This window comes from Myotis brandtii, unplaced genomic scaffold (assembly GCF_000412655.1).
Source record: "Myotis brandtii unplaced genomic scaffold, ASM41265v1 scaffold1050, whole genome shotgun sequence".
In the NCBI taxonomy this organism is placed as follows: domain Eukaryota; kingdom Metazoa; phylum Chordata; class Mammalia; order Chiroptera; family Vespertilionidae; genus Myotis; species Myotis brandtii.
The window spans coordinates 1,011,620-1,029,243 of NW_005353539.1; the positions used below are offsets into that span (position 1 = coordinate 1,011,620).

General features: G+C 44.9%; 1 long non-coding RNA gene across 1 annotated transcript; it reads right to left on the bottom strand.

Annotated features, from left to right (window-relative positions):
• Positions 1-2,873: 2,873 nt before the first annotated feature.
• LOC102259541 lies at positions 2,874-12,854 on the bottom strand. Its single transcript, XR_313023.2, has 3 exons — positions 12,779-12,854; positions 3,882-4,246; positions 2,874-2,994 (listed from the first exon to the last, which is right to left on the bottom strand). It is a non-coding gene; the product is annotated as an uncharacterized LOC102259541 (long non-coding RNA).
• Positions 12,855-17,624: the final 4,770 nt, after the last annotated feature.

The window sequence follows — 17,624 nt, forward strand, 5'->3', positions numbered from 1 at the left end:
ATGAGGACACATTTGTAATACCTTAACCAATAAAGAAATTAAAGATTAAAAAAATAAAATAAAATAAATAGACATTGATATTTTTAAAATTTTGTTAATTGTCTACCCATATGTTTTATTCATTCTTCCACTAAAGTCTTGGCCTTTTTAATCCTGATTTACAGAATTATAAAGTAAACTGAGAAAGGAGTTCAGAGAGCAGACTAGAAAGACCTGCTTGCAAGGCAGGGCCCGGTGGCACCCAGCAACTTGTATTTGGAGTGTCCTCCCCGTTCCCTCTGTGATGGGAGCACTCACTGCACTTAACTGTTTGCACACAATGTGCTTGTGTCGGACACCTGCTCCCCTCTGGGAGCCTGGGTCTGGGTACATGCTGGGCAGAGGGGGCCCTGGGCTCACACCAGTTGAGTCCTTGGGCACTGCGTCTCCCATGGGCTCCCAGGTAGTTAACTTCCTTTGTCACAGTTGACGCTGTTTGGGATTAGGCCTGGCCTCTGTGAGTCCCTGGGAGAGGGCCTGAGAGCCTCGCCCCTGACCCCTCTGGCTTCACCCAGCTCCTCTCCCTACTGCGATTCGCTCTGTGTCCTTTCTCTACAGCAATGTGGCCATGAGTGTGACCGCAGGCCGAGTCCTGTGCGTCCTCCCAGAGAATCACCAACCCAGGGGGCCGACTCAGGGACCCCGGACACACACACGTATTCATATTTTATAAATATATTTTTATTGATTTCAGAGAGGAACGGGGAGGGAGAGAGAGAGAGAGAAACATCAATGATGAGAGAAAATCATCGATCAGCTGTCTCCTGCACGCCTGACACTGGGGATCGAGCCTGTAACCCGGCCATGTGCCCTGACCGGGAATCTAACTGTGACCTCCTGGTTCAAAGATCGATGCTCAGCCACTGAGCCAGGCCGGCCGGGCCACATATTCACCGTTAATCTTGGAATCCCTGCAGACAGTTTTTCAAGATTTGCTATTGCCTCTTTATGTTCTTTGGGGTATTTTTGACCCACAGAAGGGTGCATGGGCGCCCATCAAACATTTGGTCCCCAGAGTTGCCCTCCCAAACGCTCCCTGCTGAGGTCACTGTTCCCGCCCACCCTGCGCTTGCGACAGTCCTGGCCACACTGCAGCCGGAGGCGGAGACCACCAACAGAGCTGTTTCCCCGGCGAGGACCTGCTCTGTTGCTGACGTTTCTAAGCATGATGTGTTTTTAGTTGGAATTTGTGAAGAAAATAAATTCTTAAAGTCATCCAGGAATGAAGTCTTTGTCAAGATGAGCTGCTGACTGTGAGCTCCAGTGCGGCTCCATGTGCCTTCCAGATCCGTGACATGTCTTATTACTTCTCAATGCCATGAATGAGCATCTTCTCCTAGTGTTTATAAGTAGGTTCTTAAATGAGGGAGAGGAGAGCCGAAGCCCAGGCTGCACGCCAGACGGGGATTTTTAAAATGGCAAATATTTTAAAATAGCTTCCATTTTTTCCAGGCAAAACCTTTAACAGAGATCATACGGTATGTTCTAGATCATAACTCTGTTAACACAAAACACATCCATATAGGGAGAAGACAAGAAGAAGGGCTTTTGAAAGATAATGCCCTTTTTAAAAAAAAGAAAAGAAAAAAGAGTAGCTCAATTAATTTAATATAAACTCTTAAGAGGCAGGAAAAATTATTCAAGTTAATTAGAAGTAAAAATGGCTTTTATGTTGTTTTATGTAATTCTGCTTCTGCTGAGGAAAATTAAGTATCTCCATAAAATTAAGTCCTTTGGTGCAAGCTGCCAACTATGCCAATAATTTTGTCATTTTTAGAACTTGCTGAAAAAGAACACCATTTGCTGTATTAAGTGGACAAGAGATGGCTTGGGGCTGACAAATGATGGTCAGGAGGAAAAAATAGAATCCAATGTTCTGGGAAAGGAACAAAATCAACACGGGAATAAAACACTGCAGAGAAAGGGCCACGAGCCCCAGCCAGTTTGGCTCAGTGGATAGAGCGTCGGCCAATGGACTGAAGGGCCCCAGATTCCATCAGGTCAAGGGCACGTACCTCAGTTGCAGGCTCAGTCTCCGGCCCTGGCTGGGGCACGTGTGGGAGGCAATCAATCGCTGTGTGTCTCTCACATCGATGTTTCTCTCTCTCTCTCTCTCTCTCTCTCTGTCTGTCTCTCCCCTTCCTCCCACTCTCTCTAAAATTCAATGGGAAAATATCCTCAGGTGAGGATTAAAAAAGAAAAGAAAGGGGGGGTGGGGGCATGGTTGTCCATCAGCAACAACAACAAAAATGCCCCAGAAAAATAACTAAGACCACAATAGCAACAAAATTTCTAAATCTGATTTTCAAACTAAGATATGAAAAATGGCCTACAAGTCTACTTCTCTCATGACTTTCCTGTTCTTGAGTGTGACATTTCCATGTCTCTCTCTTGGCTGGAATGTGTCCTCAAGTTCTATGTTAAATAATGACACACGGGCCATTTATTTTCTGACTCATTTTCACGGTATGTCTTTCTGTTCACTTTCAAATGTCTTTACAGATGTGACTTGTTCTAAAATTCTCGCTCCGCAGTTCTCCCTGCCAGCATGATGGCATTGGGAGCCCAACAAACCCTTTTCCAAAATAGTTGCTGTAAAATGCGACAGAACCGTCAGAAACATCAATGCCAGCGCTCTGGAAGTTGATCAAAGGCATACCCCAAACTGAGAAGCGTTTACTCATGAAAACTACTGCAAGTCAGACTCGAGCTGTATGAGGTGCCGGCATTCATGCCTGCAGTTGCTGCCATCCACGGCCCAGCAGCCCTGGTGCTCCGGCCAGGGCGGGACAGACAGGGGAAACCGGCCCTTTGCCGTGCCTGCTGGAGGGGGCTCACTTGATTGACTTGGAGGATGCCCATCACACTGAGCATGTCCGTGGCCCGACACAGGGAGAGCCAGCAGCTTGCCCAGGGTTCCGGCTCTGGTGGAGCAGGCGATGGCCCGGAAGATTCCTGGGAATTGAACAGGAAATTTTAGGTGAGACCATCACGGGGGGCTTGATAAACTCTCCGTGCATCCGGTAGACTGAGTCCGTGGCCTGACACAGGGAGAGCCAGCAGCTTGCCCAGGGTTCCGGTTCTGGTGGAGCAGGCGATGGCCCGAAGATTACTGAGGATTAAACAGGAAATTTTAGGTGAGACCATCATGGGGGGCTTGATAAACTCTCCGTGCATCCGGTAGACTGAGGGCTTGCACGTGCCCAGCAGAGATGGGAGGGGACCCAAGCTACCCACACCCTGGGCCTGAAGCCTACGCAGGAGATGCGGGAGTGGGTGGTAGTGAAAGCTGGAGCGGATCTAAAAGAGCTGGGTCCTCGTACCCACAAAGGAGCCCAGCAAAGTACGGCCATAGGTTGGGAAGCGAAATCCTGTGAGTGGCAGTGGTGGACAACAGAGCCAGGAAACAGTGACAAATTCAATTTTTGCTTGACTGAGCCATTAAGAGACACCCTGGAACTGATAAGAAGTAACTGGATGATATTGCCCGGCCAGTGTGGTTCAGTGGTTGAACGTCAACCTATGAACCAGGCAATCAGGGTTCGATTCCTGGTCGGGGTACAGGCCCAGGTTGTGGGCTCAATCCCCAGTGTGGGGCGTGCAGGAGGCAGCCGATCCATGATTCTCTCTCATCACTGATGTTTCTATCTCTCTCTCCCTCTCCCTTCCTCTCTGAAATCAATAAAAATATTTTGCTTAAAAAAAAAAAAGAAGTAACTGGATGAGATTTTGATGCTTTGGGGCAAGGAGAGGGAAGCAGAGAGGAGAGGAGAATGCAGACACCATGCTGCATCAGAAGGACACCACAGTCCCACATGTAGCTCAGTCCTATCAGTGTGCACCTGTGGGCTCCCGGGGCTCAGCTGGATGGAGAAACATGGGTGACCCTCCACGTTGCCGGATTCGGAGTGAATTTTCATAACTGTGTCAGATTGCCAGATCCGTGACAAACTGTTAGCTTTAAAGACTTCAGTCTCGATCCACCATTTTTCTTTGTCAAATGCTGAAAGGATGAATTTAAATGTCTAAGACGTTCCTGTAATATTTCCTCTGAGCGTTGGCGGTGGCAGCGCTCACCAACAGCCTAGGCCCGCGCGCCCATCACTCACGGCGCAGATGACTCGCTCTCCCGGGGCTTCACCAATAGCTTCTCCCAGATCCTAATGCTCCGTACAGTTTATCGTTATTAAGCTGCTGCTTTTGTTCTCTGTGGGCAGAAAAAGAAATTGCCAGATTAAATTCCATCACGCCACTGTCTCTGCGTTCTGAGGATAGGGCTGTTTTAGCCTCTGGCACTCGGAACTCTGCGAGCGTTTTCTCCTTGCACATTAACAATTCCACTCTTGGCTTCGCACAGACAAGCCCTGTCCATTTCTCTGGATTAGGGCTGTAGGTTAAAAGAGTAAATTCGGAGACACAGAATCTGGGGATGCATTGGGCCTTTTTCTCCACATTGCCAAATATTACTCTTTCTTAAGAAAACTTCACAAAAGAAGAAAGGCACTTGGTCAAATAAAAATCCCCAAATCCAGTCAATTCAATGTGCAAAATTGAGCAAGAATGCTGAATTAGGTTTTCTTTTAAAAGATTATTTCTGTCTTGCCCAATTTTGCACATTAAATTATCCACCTTTTGTTTAATTTTTCCCATTTTAAAAAGAGATTAACCAAAGAGCTTAAATGCGTATATGCAGAGCCCATGGACACGGACAATAGGCAGTGAAGGCCTGGGGGGCGCAACGCTGGTCCCTTTCCTCTCATTTGGTGGCAGGGGGTTAGGGGAGAGTTGTGGGAAAATGGGAGACACCTATAATACCCCCGACAATAATAATACATTTTTAAAAATAAAGTATTTTCATTTCAAATGTGAACTATGCAAATAAAAATGGGGGGAAAAAAACATTCAATTGTTACCACCCAAAGCCAACCATTTCAATATTTAGGTTTATTTCTTTTCAATATTTTTTACACTGTTTCAATAGCTAGACTTTATAGATTCATGTGTGCTGTTGGTTCTGGGCTTTTGTAGTTAATGTTATAACACAGAATTTCTCCGTGCTATTAATAAAATCCTTACAAGTATAATAAGTGCAATAATATTCTCATTAACTGGAATTGGTTGATCATCTGATGATTGACCCTCAACCAGTAAGTTTGCAAATAATGCAAAATGAATATTTGTGCGTGTCAAGCTTTTTTTAAATTTCATTTGTTTTCTTAGAATACACCCCAGAATGTGGAATTTTGGAATAAAAGGATAGAAATACGTTTTTAAAGCTCTTGCCATATCGTTTTCTAGTAAATTGAAATAAATGGCACTATTACTTGGTGTTTGCATGAAGGCCCTTCCTGTAGCATTCCTCAGCATGATTCCAAAAAGATATTTTGCTAGCGTGATGGATTAAAATAAGTACCATGATTGTTTTAGCACTTGTATGCTAATCTGTTTCAAAAAAAAATTGTCAGCAGCACAATTTACCATAGCTAAGATTTGGAAACAGCCTAAGTGCCCATCAACAGATGAATGGATTAGAAAACTGTGGTACATCTACACGATGGAATACTATGCTGCTGTAAAAAAGAAGGAATTCTTACCATTTGCAACAACATGGATGGAACTGGAGAGCATTGTGCTAAGTGAAATAAGACAGTCAGTGAAGGAAAAATACCACATGATCTCACTCATTTATGGATAATAAAGACCATTATAAACTGATGAACAAAAATAGATACAGAGGCAGAGCAGCATCGAACAGACTGTCAAACTACAGCGGGAAAGCCGGGGAGAGTAGGGGGGCGGGAGGGGAGGGTAAGAGATCAACCGAAGGACTTGTATGCATGCATATAAGCATAACCAATGGACACAAGACACTGGGGAGTAGGGGAGGCCGGGGGAAGGTCAAGGGGGAAAATAAAAAGGAGATTATGTAATACTCTTTGTAATATTTTAAGCAATAGCAAAATTTTTTTTTAAATTGTCAGTGATGACACACACTTCCCTAAAATCGCTCACTGGCTAGCTTAGCCTGGAGTTACTTGGGAGACGCCAACCTGACATTTTTTCTACTAACGCTTTCTTAGGTTCACTCTAATTTTCTCAGTCTGTTAGGCTGTTGTTGCTCCCATTGCAGTTTTAAATTTAAGAATCACATTCTTTAACTCTGTGACTACACCAACCATACTCATCATTGTGGGGTGCTACTAACCACTGTGCTAAGTGATATGTATTGAAGTCACACAGCCCATGAGGAAGACATGAGGATATTCAAACTAGTCTGCCCAGCTTGAAATCTCACGCTCTATGACTTTGGGGATTTGTGTCAATATTAGCTTACCTCGCATGGTGCTATTTTCATGGTAACTTTCTCTAGATTAGAGGCTCTGATTGTTCATTTTATGTGTCAACTTAACTAGGCCACAGGGTACCCCAATATTTAGTTTAACATTGTTCAGGGTGTCTGTGCGGCAGTGTCTGAGTAAGAGGAGCATTTGATTTTTCTAATATGTTTTTATTGATTTCAGTGAGGAAGGGAGAGAGAGAAAAAAACAACAATGATGAGAGAGAATCATTGACTCGCTGCCTCCTGCACACCCAACACTGGGGATCAAGCCCACACTTAGGCCTGTGCCCTGACGCAGAATTGAACCGTGACCTCCTGGTTCATAGGTTGATGTTCAACCACTGAGCCACGCCGGCCAGGCAAGAGCAGCATTTGAATCAGTGGCCTGAGTGAAGCCGGTGACCCTTCCCAGTGTGGGTGGCCTCCTTTAATCACATGAAGGCCAGAATAGAACCACAAAGCTGAGTCAGGGCGAAGTCTCTCCCTCTGCCTGTCTTCAAGCTGGGCCGCTGGTCTTCACCTACCCCAGACTTGAACCTGGACAAGAACTTGCACCTGTGTCTTTCCTGGGTCTGCAACGTGCCAACTGAAGACCTGGGGGCTTCTTCTCGGGCCATGACCACATGAGCCCATTCCTGCATCTATGAACTGGTTCTGTTTCTGTTGGTTATATTTCAGACTAACACAGGGATAATCTGGGATCAATAACTAGATTTCAGGGAGGCTATAAAGCTCCTAAATGTTATGCAGGTATTTCTGGGTGAAAGTTGTCAGGTGTATTTTTCTTGGTGGGTATCCACAATTTTCATAAGATCCTCAAAAGATCCTGTCATTCAATAAATTCTAAGAAACAACAACATAATTTCTATTTTCTTTTAAATTGAGGACATGGATTTGGTATATCCTACATGTTCCCTTTAGTGCTCAAGGCTATCGAAGACACTGATATTTCAAAGAAATGACAGAGTCCTATTTTAAATGAGTTACACTCCATCGTTTTTCCCTTTAATCTATTGTCAAAACATAGATGTATGCGTATCCAGTTTGGGTTTAAATGTAATAGGAATCTAAAAGTGCTCTCGGGGACCATATTAATGGGTCCTATACAGGTTTCCATGGTGTTCACAGGGTTTCATCTGGATCTGCGTGGGAGAAACATAGGAAGGAGGTGAAAGCAGCCTACCATTCAGTCCAGGACTCTGAAGGGGCCATGGAGGCACTTTTCTGGAGATGTTCCCTCCCTAGCAACACGAGTGTGGTAGAGACAAAAGCACCACACCTGTGCTTTATGGTGGGTGCTATTCGTGCTGGAAGCTTCTATTGGGGTTCTAATACCGTCAGTCACGCCTGGGGGAGCCCAAGAGCCTGCCTCCCGGAAGCCCTCCCTCTGCTCTCCCAAGACATCCTTGACAGGGACATTCCTTTTCTTTCCACTTCCTCCTCAGGCTCATTATTTTCTTGTAAAAGGGGCGTCCTCAGCTCTGTGCCTTCTATTTGACTCACTTGACAGTAAAGGTGGCAGAATCCTTTCACTTTCCTGAAGTAGGATGACACCTCTCCCTGCTTTCCCACGTTGCTGAAGATTTCCCCCCATATCAACACCCCCTGTCAGTCATTTTAATGAGCATTTGGGAGGAGGCAGAATTTCCAGGACCTAGACACACACTCTACCCTTACAGCAGCCCCCCCCCCATTGTTATCGAATCATGTAGCCCAGATCATACAGATTGCATCTATTCAGTAAGGATTGCTCTTCCGTGAGAGAGAAGAGTGTGCGTTCCCTGGCCCCGTGAGGTTCTAGGAGATACCTCCTCTGTAAGCTCATGATTCCGCCACAGAATTTGACCTCTGAGCAGCAAGACTCTAAAGCTGTTGTTCTTCACCTTTGTCAAGAGCAGAGGCTGCCTGAGTGAGGGTTTGCTCAAGTAATGGAATCTTAACTTCTTTTATGTTATCTTTGGTCCGCAGGCTGACGGCTTTATCTTTGTCTGTGTCAGGATTCCAACAACAAAATAGCTCTCGCTAACATAAAGTGACAGGTAAATCATTTAAAAACAATTGCACAAAAAGTTCTTTTCAGTAGTTCATTACCTTTCTTAATAGTCATTCCAAACCCTGTCCACTTTAATGATTCATGAAATCACTCCCTAACAGTACATAAAACAGGTACCTTCCAGATTTTCAAATTTCATTGTGGTTATAAAAGTGAAAAAAGAATGTTCCCTTCTCATCTCTCACCTAGTGAAGAAATAACAGTTCAAGTTTATGATCGTCATAAAATAAATAAAAACAGAAAACCCCATAATAATACAGATTGATTCCTTTGTCATTTCAACAGCAGCAACTGCACCTGAATTCAGGTAGGTTGTCTTACAGCAAAACTATTTGAGAGGACTCAGTCAGAGCAAGGAAAAAATAGAAAACATTTTCTCACCCTCACAACTGTTTCACGTGACTTTATAAATAGACCTTAATTATTTTCTTATTCAAAACATGACTGGAAAATGCATATTGGACTAACAGATGCTGAGTAAAATTATTCACAATTCATGTCTAAGATCAGAAGAGGCAATAATATAAATGTTTGGTGTTTAATAATCTAAATGTTTGGTATTTAAAACTAAAAGTCATTGGCCCAACTAACCCTTATTCTGAGTTTACTGTACGTCAGTTGCTTTCTGTGATTCTGTAGAGTTGAAAACCAGTACCATTCTCAGCTTGATTCTCAGGGAGATTAAAGAAGAGTTGCAATGACAGACATGTGGATGAATCATTGTAGCAGAACAGAATAAGTAAAATCATAGAAGTATGCGACTTCCATATTAATATTACCCAGAAATGAATAATCAGTTCATTAATTCAGTTGGGGAAAATACATGGAAGTGATGACGAGGCAAAGGAAGAAGGTGTATCCGTCGCAGTGGTTAGTTGGTTCACTTTCCAGGAAAGTGACTGTAATGAAGACGATGCTTAGATGACTTCGAGAAGAGCAGGGTCCTGGGGATGCTATTTGAGGGGAGAGGGCAGGAGTGACAAGCAATCCTGAAAGGAGGTTGGCAAGGCCAGGTCATGAAAGTTACGTCAGAAGGAGTCTAGGTACGGGGAACCATCAATTAGCTGTAGACAAGGCATTGATTTAGTCATACATGCATTTCACTGTGGAGTGGGGATTGATTAAAGGCCAAAGACCTAAACCAAAAGGCAGAAGAATCATCGATAGGGCATTGCTATAAGCTAAATAGGAAAAGATGAGACTCTGCAATAAGGTAATAGCTATGAGAATTAAAACAGATGCAATTTAGCAACAAAAAGACATTATAGGGGAGAGAGCAACCAAAGGACTTGTATGCATGCATATAAGCATAAGCAAATGACGCAGAAAACAGGGGGTGAGGGTGAGGGTGAGGGCAGGACTGGGGGGATGAGGGGACATTGGGGGGATAAGGACACATTTGTAATACCTTAATCAATAAAGGGGGGAAAGGCATTATAAACCTAAGGAAGAAGCTAAGAAAATTTCTAGGAGTTTGGCTTGAGAAGTTGTGCAAAAGTCTTACCATCCATCCACAGATACCAGCACTATAGAGACTCTTGTTTATCCAGAGAAATAATAAATTGCTTAGAAATTACATTATGCAACCTGGGCCCAGCCAGCCAGGTATAGATGTGTTTTGCTTTGTTTTCATTTGTAAATCTGAATTGGTGTGTTTATTTTCTACAAACTTACACTTTGAGAAAAATAACAAAGACATATTGTAAGCATCTATTTATGAATCATCATAAACACTTTTTTATCTTTTCTGTGGAAATGTATGACAATGCTTCCTACAGTATCAAAACACAAATCTAATTTTAACTGCATTAATTCCACTCAATAAACCTTTATTATAAACTTCCTATGTCATAAGGAATAGGCTAGGGCATGGAGATGTAGTGATAATTAAGAGAGAGTCCTTGGCCCCAAAACATCCTATATAATAAAAGGCTAATATGCAAATCAACTGAACGGCAGAATGACCGGTCCCTATGATGTGCACTGACCACCAGGGGGCAGACACTCAATGCAAGAGATGCCCCCTGATGGTCAGTGCGCTCCCACAGGGGGAGCGCTGCTCAGCCAGAAGCCAGGCTCACAGCTGCCGAGCACAGTGGCAGTGGCAAGAGCCTCTCCCGCCTCTGCTGCAGGCAGGCAGTAAGGAGCGAGGGGTCCTGGACTGCAAGAGCCCTGGACTACTAGAGGGATGTCTGACTGCGGGCTTAGGCCTGATCCCTAGGCCTAACTCAGCAGGTGGACATCCCATGAGGGGTCCTGGACTGCGAGAAGGCGCAGGCCAGACTGAGGGACCCTACCCCCCAGTGCACGAATCTTGTGCACTGGGCCTCTAGTATAGTGATAATTGAAAATTGAACTCTCTGGAATACTCAAAGTGAACACTTAAAGTTAGCATTATTTACACTAACAAAGTCACAACATTAGTCATTCAACACAGGACTTTCCAGCAGCAAGAAGCCCCGGGTGCTTGGGAAGAAGTAAGTAATGAATGTCTACACACAGACGCGGGAACAGACTGCAGATCCAACCACCAAGTGAATGGGTCAGTAAACCCAAGAGCTGGCCCTCTACAAAACAGAAACTCCTCTGGAATAAGCCTCAAAAAATGAGCATTTTAAGCAACTCCGATATTTTTAAAGTTAATTACACCCCACATTTGCATTTAGTGTATTTGGATATTAATGGCACGAGGGGGAAAAATAATAATCTCCTGAAACGGCAGTGATGGCTGGGCCTGGTGGCAGCGCCCTTTCATCAAGCAGCTATTCTCTCCTCGCCTTTCATCTCTCCCAGCAAACACGCGAGCCGCGTTCATCAGTCTGCTCACAGGGCTTCTGAAAGCGCTTCATTATCTGTTCTATGAATAGTCGCCCGGCTTTCTGAGCCAGGCGTTGGTCGCACAGGATGATGAATATTTAAATATGTTGTTTTCTCCCCGTTGAAACCAAGTTGGAAATCAGGAACCTGGGAGATGTGCAGCTGACCATCTTGGTCCATCATGTCCAAGAATGTTTCTGGTTCTCACCGAAGCCATCTAGCTACATCATTGTCAATAGGATATTTCCCACGAAAGCAACCCCTTCACCTCTTCCCTTTAAAACCACACAGGAGAGGCTCCGGAAAACACAAAGGTTATTACACTCCCCGGTTCTGGACACTCGAGGCACAGCCTGCCTCACAGTGCCACCTGGGAAAGATAAACCAAGGGTCCTTAGGACTTTGATTAAAGTTGGTTTAAATCCTGGTTGTAGAAAGCGTAACCCTCTCTCAGAGACCTAGCCTGTCCCCCGAGGCAACGGAACACAGTAGGGACCTGGCAAATGGTCACATCTTGACCTAAGTTATGTTTCAGCTCCTGAGCCCTAGGCTGAAGGACCCCCGGCTACTTTCCTATGAGATCGGACAGAGGGCCACCAGAAAAGACCTCAGAGCTGTCCTCAAGTCCTGAAGAAACGATTTCTTACCCTCACCTCACCTCTGACCAATCAGCTCCCAGCACAGCCCCAACCCCTCACCCCCAGCGTCTTGTGACTTTTCTCTATATAATCCATAACCTATACGCCACCGGGGAGTCGGGTTTGTGGAGCACTAGCTCCCCACTTCGTATTGGTCAATTCAATATCAAATTATTTCTTTTCTAGCAGACAGGCGTGGGGAAAAGGTTAAGGTCATGACCTTTACTGGGTTTTTGCAGGAAAAGCAAGGCAGGTTGAACAGCCTAGGACTGGCTAACGGAATCACTTCAGTGGGCTCGGAGCTGTAACCGTGGTCCCGAGTCAGCCTGCACCCGGCCCTGGGATGCTGCGGGAAGGGGGATGAGGCCTCCTGACGTGAAGGGGCCAGACGGAGGGGGCCGGCTCTGTGTTTCAGAGACCCGCTCCGGCTGGACCCTCGGCCATCTCTAAGAACTGGCCATCTCAGGGAGGGGCAGTCTCTCTCCAGCCAGAAAGACTATTTTAAAATATTAAAACATCATAATATACCAAAACATTAAAATGCTTACAACACAAAGAACTGCCTGAATTGCCCAGCTCCTTCCTCATCTGCTGGAGTCAAGAATTTGGCCTTCAGAGTGAGCAGAGCCTCCAAAAACTACCCTCTGAGGAAGTTTGCTGTGAACACAGCTCATTTTTCTTACTAAAAAGACTCAATGACACAACATATTCTAAAAATACAAGAGGGGAATCTTATTCCTAGATGTTCATACCCTCTTTTCCCCGTTAAGTTGTTATTTGTGATTATTATGCAGTAAAATAACCATTAACATAAAAACGTGTCAGGTTAATTCTGGAGTTGCTTGGATATAACTAGACAATCACCCACAAGTGTTTCCTTCGTTTTCCCACCTGCTTTTCTATTTCTTCAGTTCGGGCTCCAGGTGTCTGTGTGGTGGGACAGGGACCAGGAATGGCAGGAAGCAGGGCTGGGAAGAGTGGAAGAAAGCAGTCAGCAGAGCCTGTGGGGTGTGGAAGTTGAAGTAAATTCCATAATCTAGTTAGTTAAGTGGAAACGTGTGAGGCTGACATTCCTGAGGAGGGTAGTTGGGGTGGGAGAGTCGTGCCAGCCCCCAAGGCCTGGGCACTGGCGGGCACGGCAGCTCTGACCCTCCATTTCCTCTTCCATAAAATCAGTGCACTTGACAAAATGATTCCTAAAGTACCTCCCAATACTATGACTCTACCACTTTCATGCCTTTAATATTGAGAAAAGGTAGGTGATAATGTGTCTTCTCAGCACACCACCCAAATAGGACATGATTAAATAATAAACTGGCAGGTTTTGACTGCATGGTATAATTTTTTAAAATGCATTTTGAGGCAGGAGCTTGTTCTAAGTTTTCATAGATGTTAATGTCTGTTTTTTAATTATTCTTCTCCCACACAGTACTAGTAGGAATACTTTATTCCTGGACTTTTTCTGTCAGCATCTGTCTGTGACCTTGTTCCAAAATATCACACCATCAGCACATAGATGCAAGTCTCCTATACACAGAAAGCTAAAAACTAAACACGCAATTCATACTGAAAGGACAAAAAGGAAAACAAACTTATAAGTTTAAAGTTCTATCACCTTTTTTAAATAAATAAAACGTATTAAAGAAATTGATTTTTGAAACATAAACGACCCTTTGGCTGACTTACTTTTAACCCTCTAGCATATTGTTGTTCATTCATAGAGTTGACTGTAAAATATTATTGAAATGCATTGTCAGAAGGTCAAATCCAACTGTAACAGCAACCCACCCCACCATTCTTTTGACATTGTTCCTGTAAATATGGGCTCTAAATAATGTGTAGCTTGTAGAGAAACAGCATGTTTGTATGAGAATCCTAGGAACTAACTTCAGAAGATACAGACTCCAACCTTCAGTCGTCCCAGCTCCCGGAGAACTGCTGACCTTCAACTGCAAAGCAGGGATGATGCCCACCAGACCACCCACCACTTGGCCCTGGCCTGCATGTGGAGAACTTTTCAACCCCCTCCCCTTGATCTCTTTCTTCTGCTTTCCTTTTCCCTCCTTATAAAAACCTCTGCCTGCACTGAGATATTGAGATGGGCTTTGGACAAGAGTCTCCCATCTTCTCAGGTTGCCAACACTTGAATAAACCTCTTTCCTTTTTCACCAATACCTGTCTTATGTGTTTGGCTTTCATGGTGACAAGCAGACGAACCTGGGTTTTGGTTACACAACTGTGCCTGCTTTATCACCTCCATCCCAAGTAAATTTGTGGGGAAGCATGGGACTTGGTCGGAAGGTCTGTGAGGAGGATTCTCTGAAAGGTCCGGGGCCTCTGGGGGACCTTGCTGAAGGCGGCAGCCCCTACCTTGACTTTTCCAAACAAGTCTGAGCCCCCAGGTGTTTTGCTAGAATCTCTATGTTTGGTCTTTAGACACGACCTTGTAGAAGCATGTGCTTTCTCTAGGATACTCACCCTGCTGGTTGTATCGAATAGTTAATTTTAGTTCAAACTGTTGTTCCAATAAAAGCCTAAGGAGGCAGCCAAATGGGGCTACTGGGTGGCGATAGCCAAGTAGTCCCTTAGCCTCTCTTTCACAAAAACATGTTTCAGAATAATCATTCATCCATCATTCAGGGTCTGCCAGCCAGACCTGGCATAAATTGAGCATTTTGTTGAGTTTCCATCTTTCTATGTACATTGTGTCATGCTATTAATATTATAAAGCACCATTCTTTACTTTCTCATTGACATACTGTAAAGTATCTGGAGGAAACTGGGCTGGGTGTTTGCCAAGTTGCCATTGCAGTCATACCCAATAGATAAGAACCCACTTGCCTTTGGTGTGCCTGCTTCGATCCTTAGGGAAATTTAAATCCATAAGGATCCAAACTTATCAAGGATTTTAGTGGAAAATGGGTAAGTTCTTCCCAAACACCTGCAACCCCTACCAACCCACAGAGAGCACAGGCTCTCCACAATATTTTTAAAGCATTTTTATTGATTTCAGAGAGGAAAGGAGAGAGAGAGAGAGAGAGAGAGAGAGAGAGAGAGAGAGAGACATCAATGATGAGAGAGAATCATTGATTGGCTGCCTCCTGCATGCCCCACACTTAGTATCAAGCCTGCAACCCGGGCATGTGCCCTGACTGATAATCGAACCATGTCCTCCTGGCTCATAGGTCGACACTCGTCCACTGAACCACCCTGGCTGGGCCTCTCCACAGTTTAAATGCTGCAGTCAGTCAGGCAACTCTGCATAATAACCAGCTTCTCTGCAAAACTGACTGATTCTCATCAGGGCACTCTGACCTACAGCTACAGACTGTGTGATTCCCTATTTTGAATCAAATTCCTGGGACTTTTAGTTTTCTTTTTGTTGTCACCACCCTGGACCTCAGCCCATGAGCCCTCACGCAGCTCCTAAAGGCAGAGATGGCTGGGTGGATTTTTAAAGCAGCTGCCATGCGTTTTCAACATTGATGGATAAGTGTCACCCCATAGAGTGGAAGAACCGGAGGACAATAGTGTAGGCTTCTGCACTTACACAAGCTTTACAGGAAATAACTGCTTCTAGTGAGAATATTTCTCCTATCACAACAAACTCAATTTCTACTTCAAATATATAATTATATCAGGGTGAGAATAACTGGAAAACAATGCTGCTAAATGCTGGCTTTCAGTCCCCACTTGTCTCAGTCATGCCGAATGCAGTGATTAGCAATAGCACTATTGATTATTAAATGTCAGAATGACTAACTACATTGATGAAGTCATGGAGACAAATAGCATACAAGGTTGATTATTGTGACAAGTTTGGCCAAAGTCCTGAGTCAAAAATCCAAAAGGCTCTAAAAATGTAAAAGGAAACATCTATGACTAGATCCATCATAATCATAATTAGTCATGGCATTGACCTTGTTCACAACACAAGCGCCATGATAATATGGTGGGTATAAAATGCAATTTATCGTTCCAAAAGCAGTCGCTGTGAGCCTAGTATGTGCTCACAGTAGTCGAATGCTAAGAACACTTAGGTCAACCGAATACAGAGGACTTCTTGCCATCCAGTTGAGGAACGAGGTAAAGAACGAGTAAATAAGCCAATAAACAATGACCAGAGATGATGACGGCTATGAATGAGATAAAGAATGAGCTGTGACAGTGGGTTGGTTTGGGAGGGGGATCCTAGGGAGAACTTAGTGATGGAGCTCTTCCCAGGCCGAGATTTCCCATGTGCAATCCTGTTGAGCAAGAACTGGGCTTGTAGGAGGATCTGAAAAAGGCAGCTGGGCTAGAGCTTTCTAGTGTGAGTGTGAGAGAAACAGGGTGGCTGGTCAGCTACTGGGTCCTAAGAGGCCTTGTTTGCCGCGTCCTAATGGGTTTCTTTCACAAATAATAGGAAGCAACTCATTCAACCTGAAGGAGCAACGTACTTGCATTTAAGCATTAAAACAATTCCCCTACCAGCTGATGGAAGCCACATGGTGTGTCGAGGGGTCCAGGGACAGGCTGGGGTGGGGAGGAAATAGTCCGGAGAGAGGGCAGACCAGCGCCAATGGGAGATGCCGGTGTTCAAATGAGGGTCGTGATGCTGAAAACTAACCAAGGGGACGGGTTTAATGTTAGTGTCTGGGGTGATGATTTTAAGATTTAAATCATTTAAATGTTCTCTTCTCCTCAGCCCCACCCCTGCCCATTTCAAGTGTCTGATCCTTTCTGGGTTCTTCACCTCAAAGGCATCCGAAATACTCTGTTAGTTTCTCTTTTTTTCCAGAAGCTGAAGCCCAATAAGACCATGGTGTCTCATAAAATGTCTACTTCTTTAAAGGATCATCCCTACAACATACAGATATTATCTTGTTTATTCTACTATAATAGAAGCCCTCCCTTGACCCTCTACCCCCACCATCCTCCAGCTTTAACATCATTTAAGTCTCTATTGACAACGAAACTTCGTAAAGGTCTGTCTGTAGTTGCCGGCTCTTCTTCCCCACCTGTTACTCTTGGCTCACCTCTCCCTAATCAGGATTCTGTCGCCTTCTTCCCACTCAGATCTATTTATAATCTGGGTCCAACCAGGACATGCAAATCACAACACAATGTTAATGAGGGAAGTTTAATGTAAAAAAAGATAAGCTGCATTTTAGGAAATAGGACAGGAGAGTAACTGTAGAGAGAAAGAGAGCTGTCCGGGGCCCCCTCCAGCTGTGGGAGAGAACCCGAGACAGACCCACTGAGAAGGGGACTGGACCTCAGAGGAGAAAGTGGAGCTGCACCCATCCGGATGGGACAGAATTTTATTGGGTTCCCATGGTCGCTGGACCTGCCCAGTCTGTGGGGCAAAGTGGAGGGTGCCAGGAGCAGCAACCTGTGGGGGCCCACCCTGGCCACACAGGTAGGCCCACATCTAGAACCGCAGGAAGCAAACGGCCCCCAAATGCTGGAGAGAGCTGCACGTGCGTGCACTTAGCTGGGGAGAGGCCACACTGCTCCTCAGTCACGAGAAAAGGCTGGCTCCCCAGCAGCCTCACCGTGAGCCTCGGAGCCAGAGAGGAAAACCCCTTCTCTCTGCAGTGTCTCCCCCACCCTCTCCTGACATCCGGCGGCTGGCAGAGAGGAACTCTTAAAGAGGCATCTCCGTTCTCACAGATGAGCGATGGAGGATGGATTCGGAGCTGAGCCGATAAATGGGTAGATTAATGGACAACGGGCAAGGCACAGCCTCTGCCCC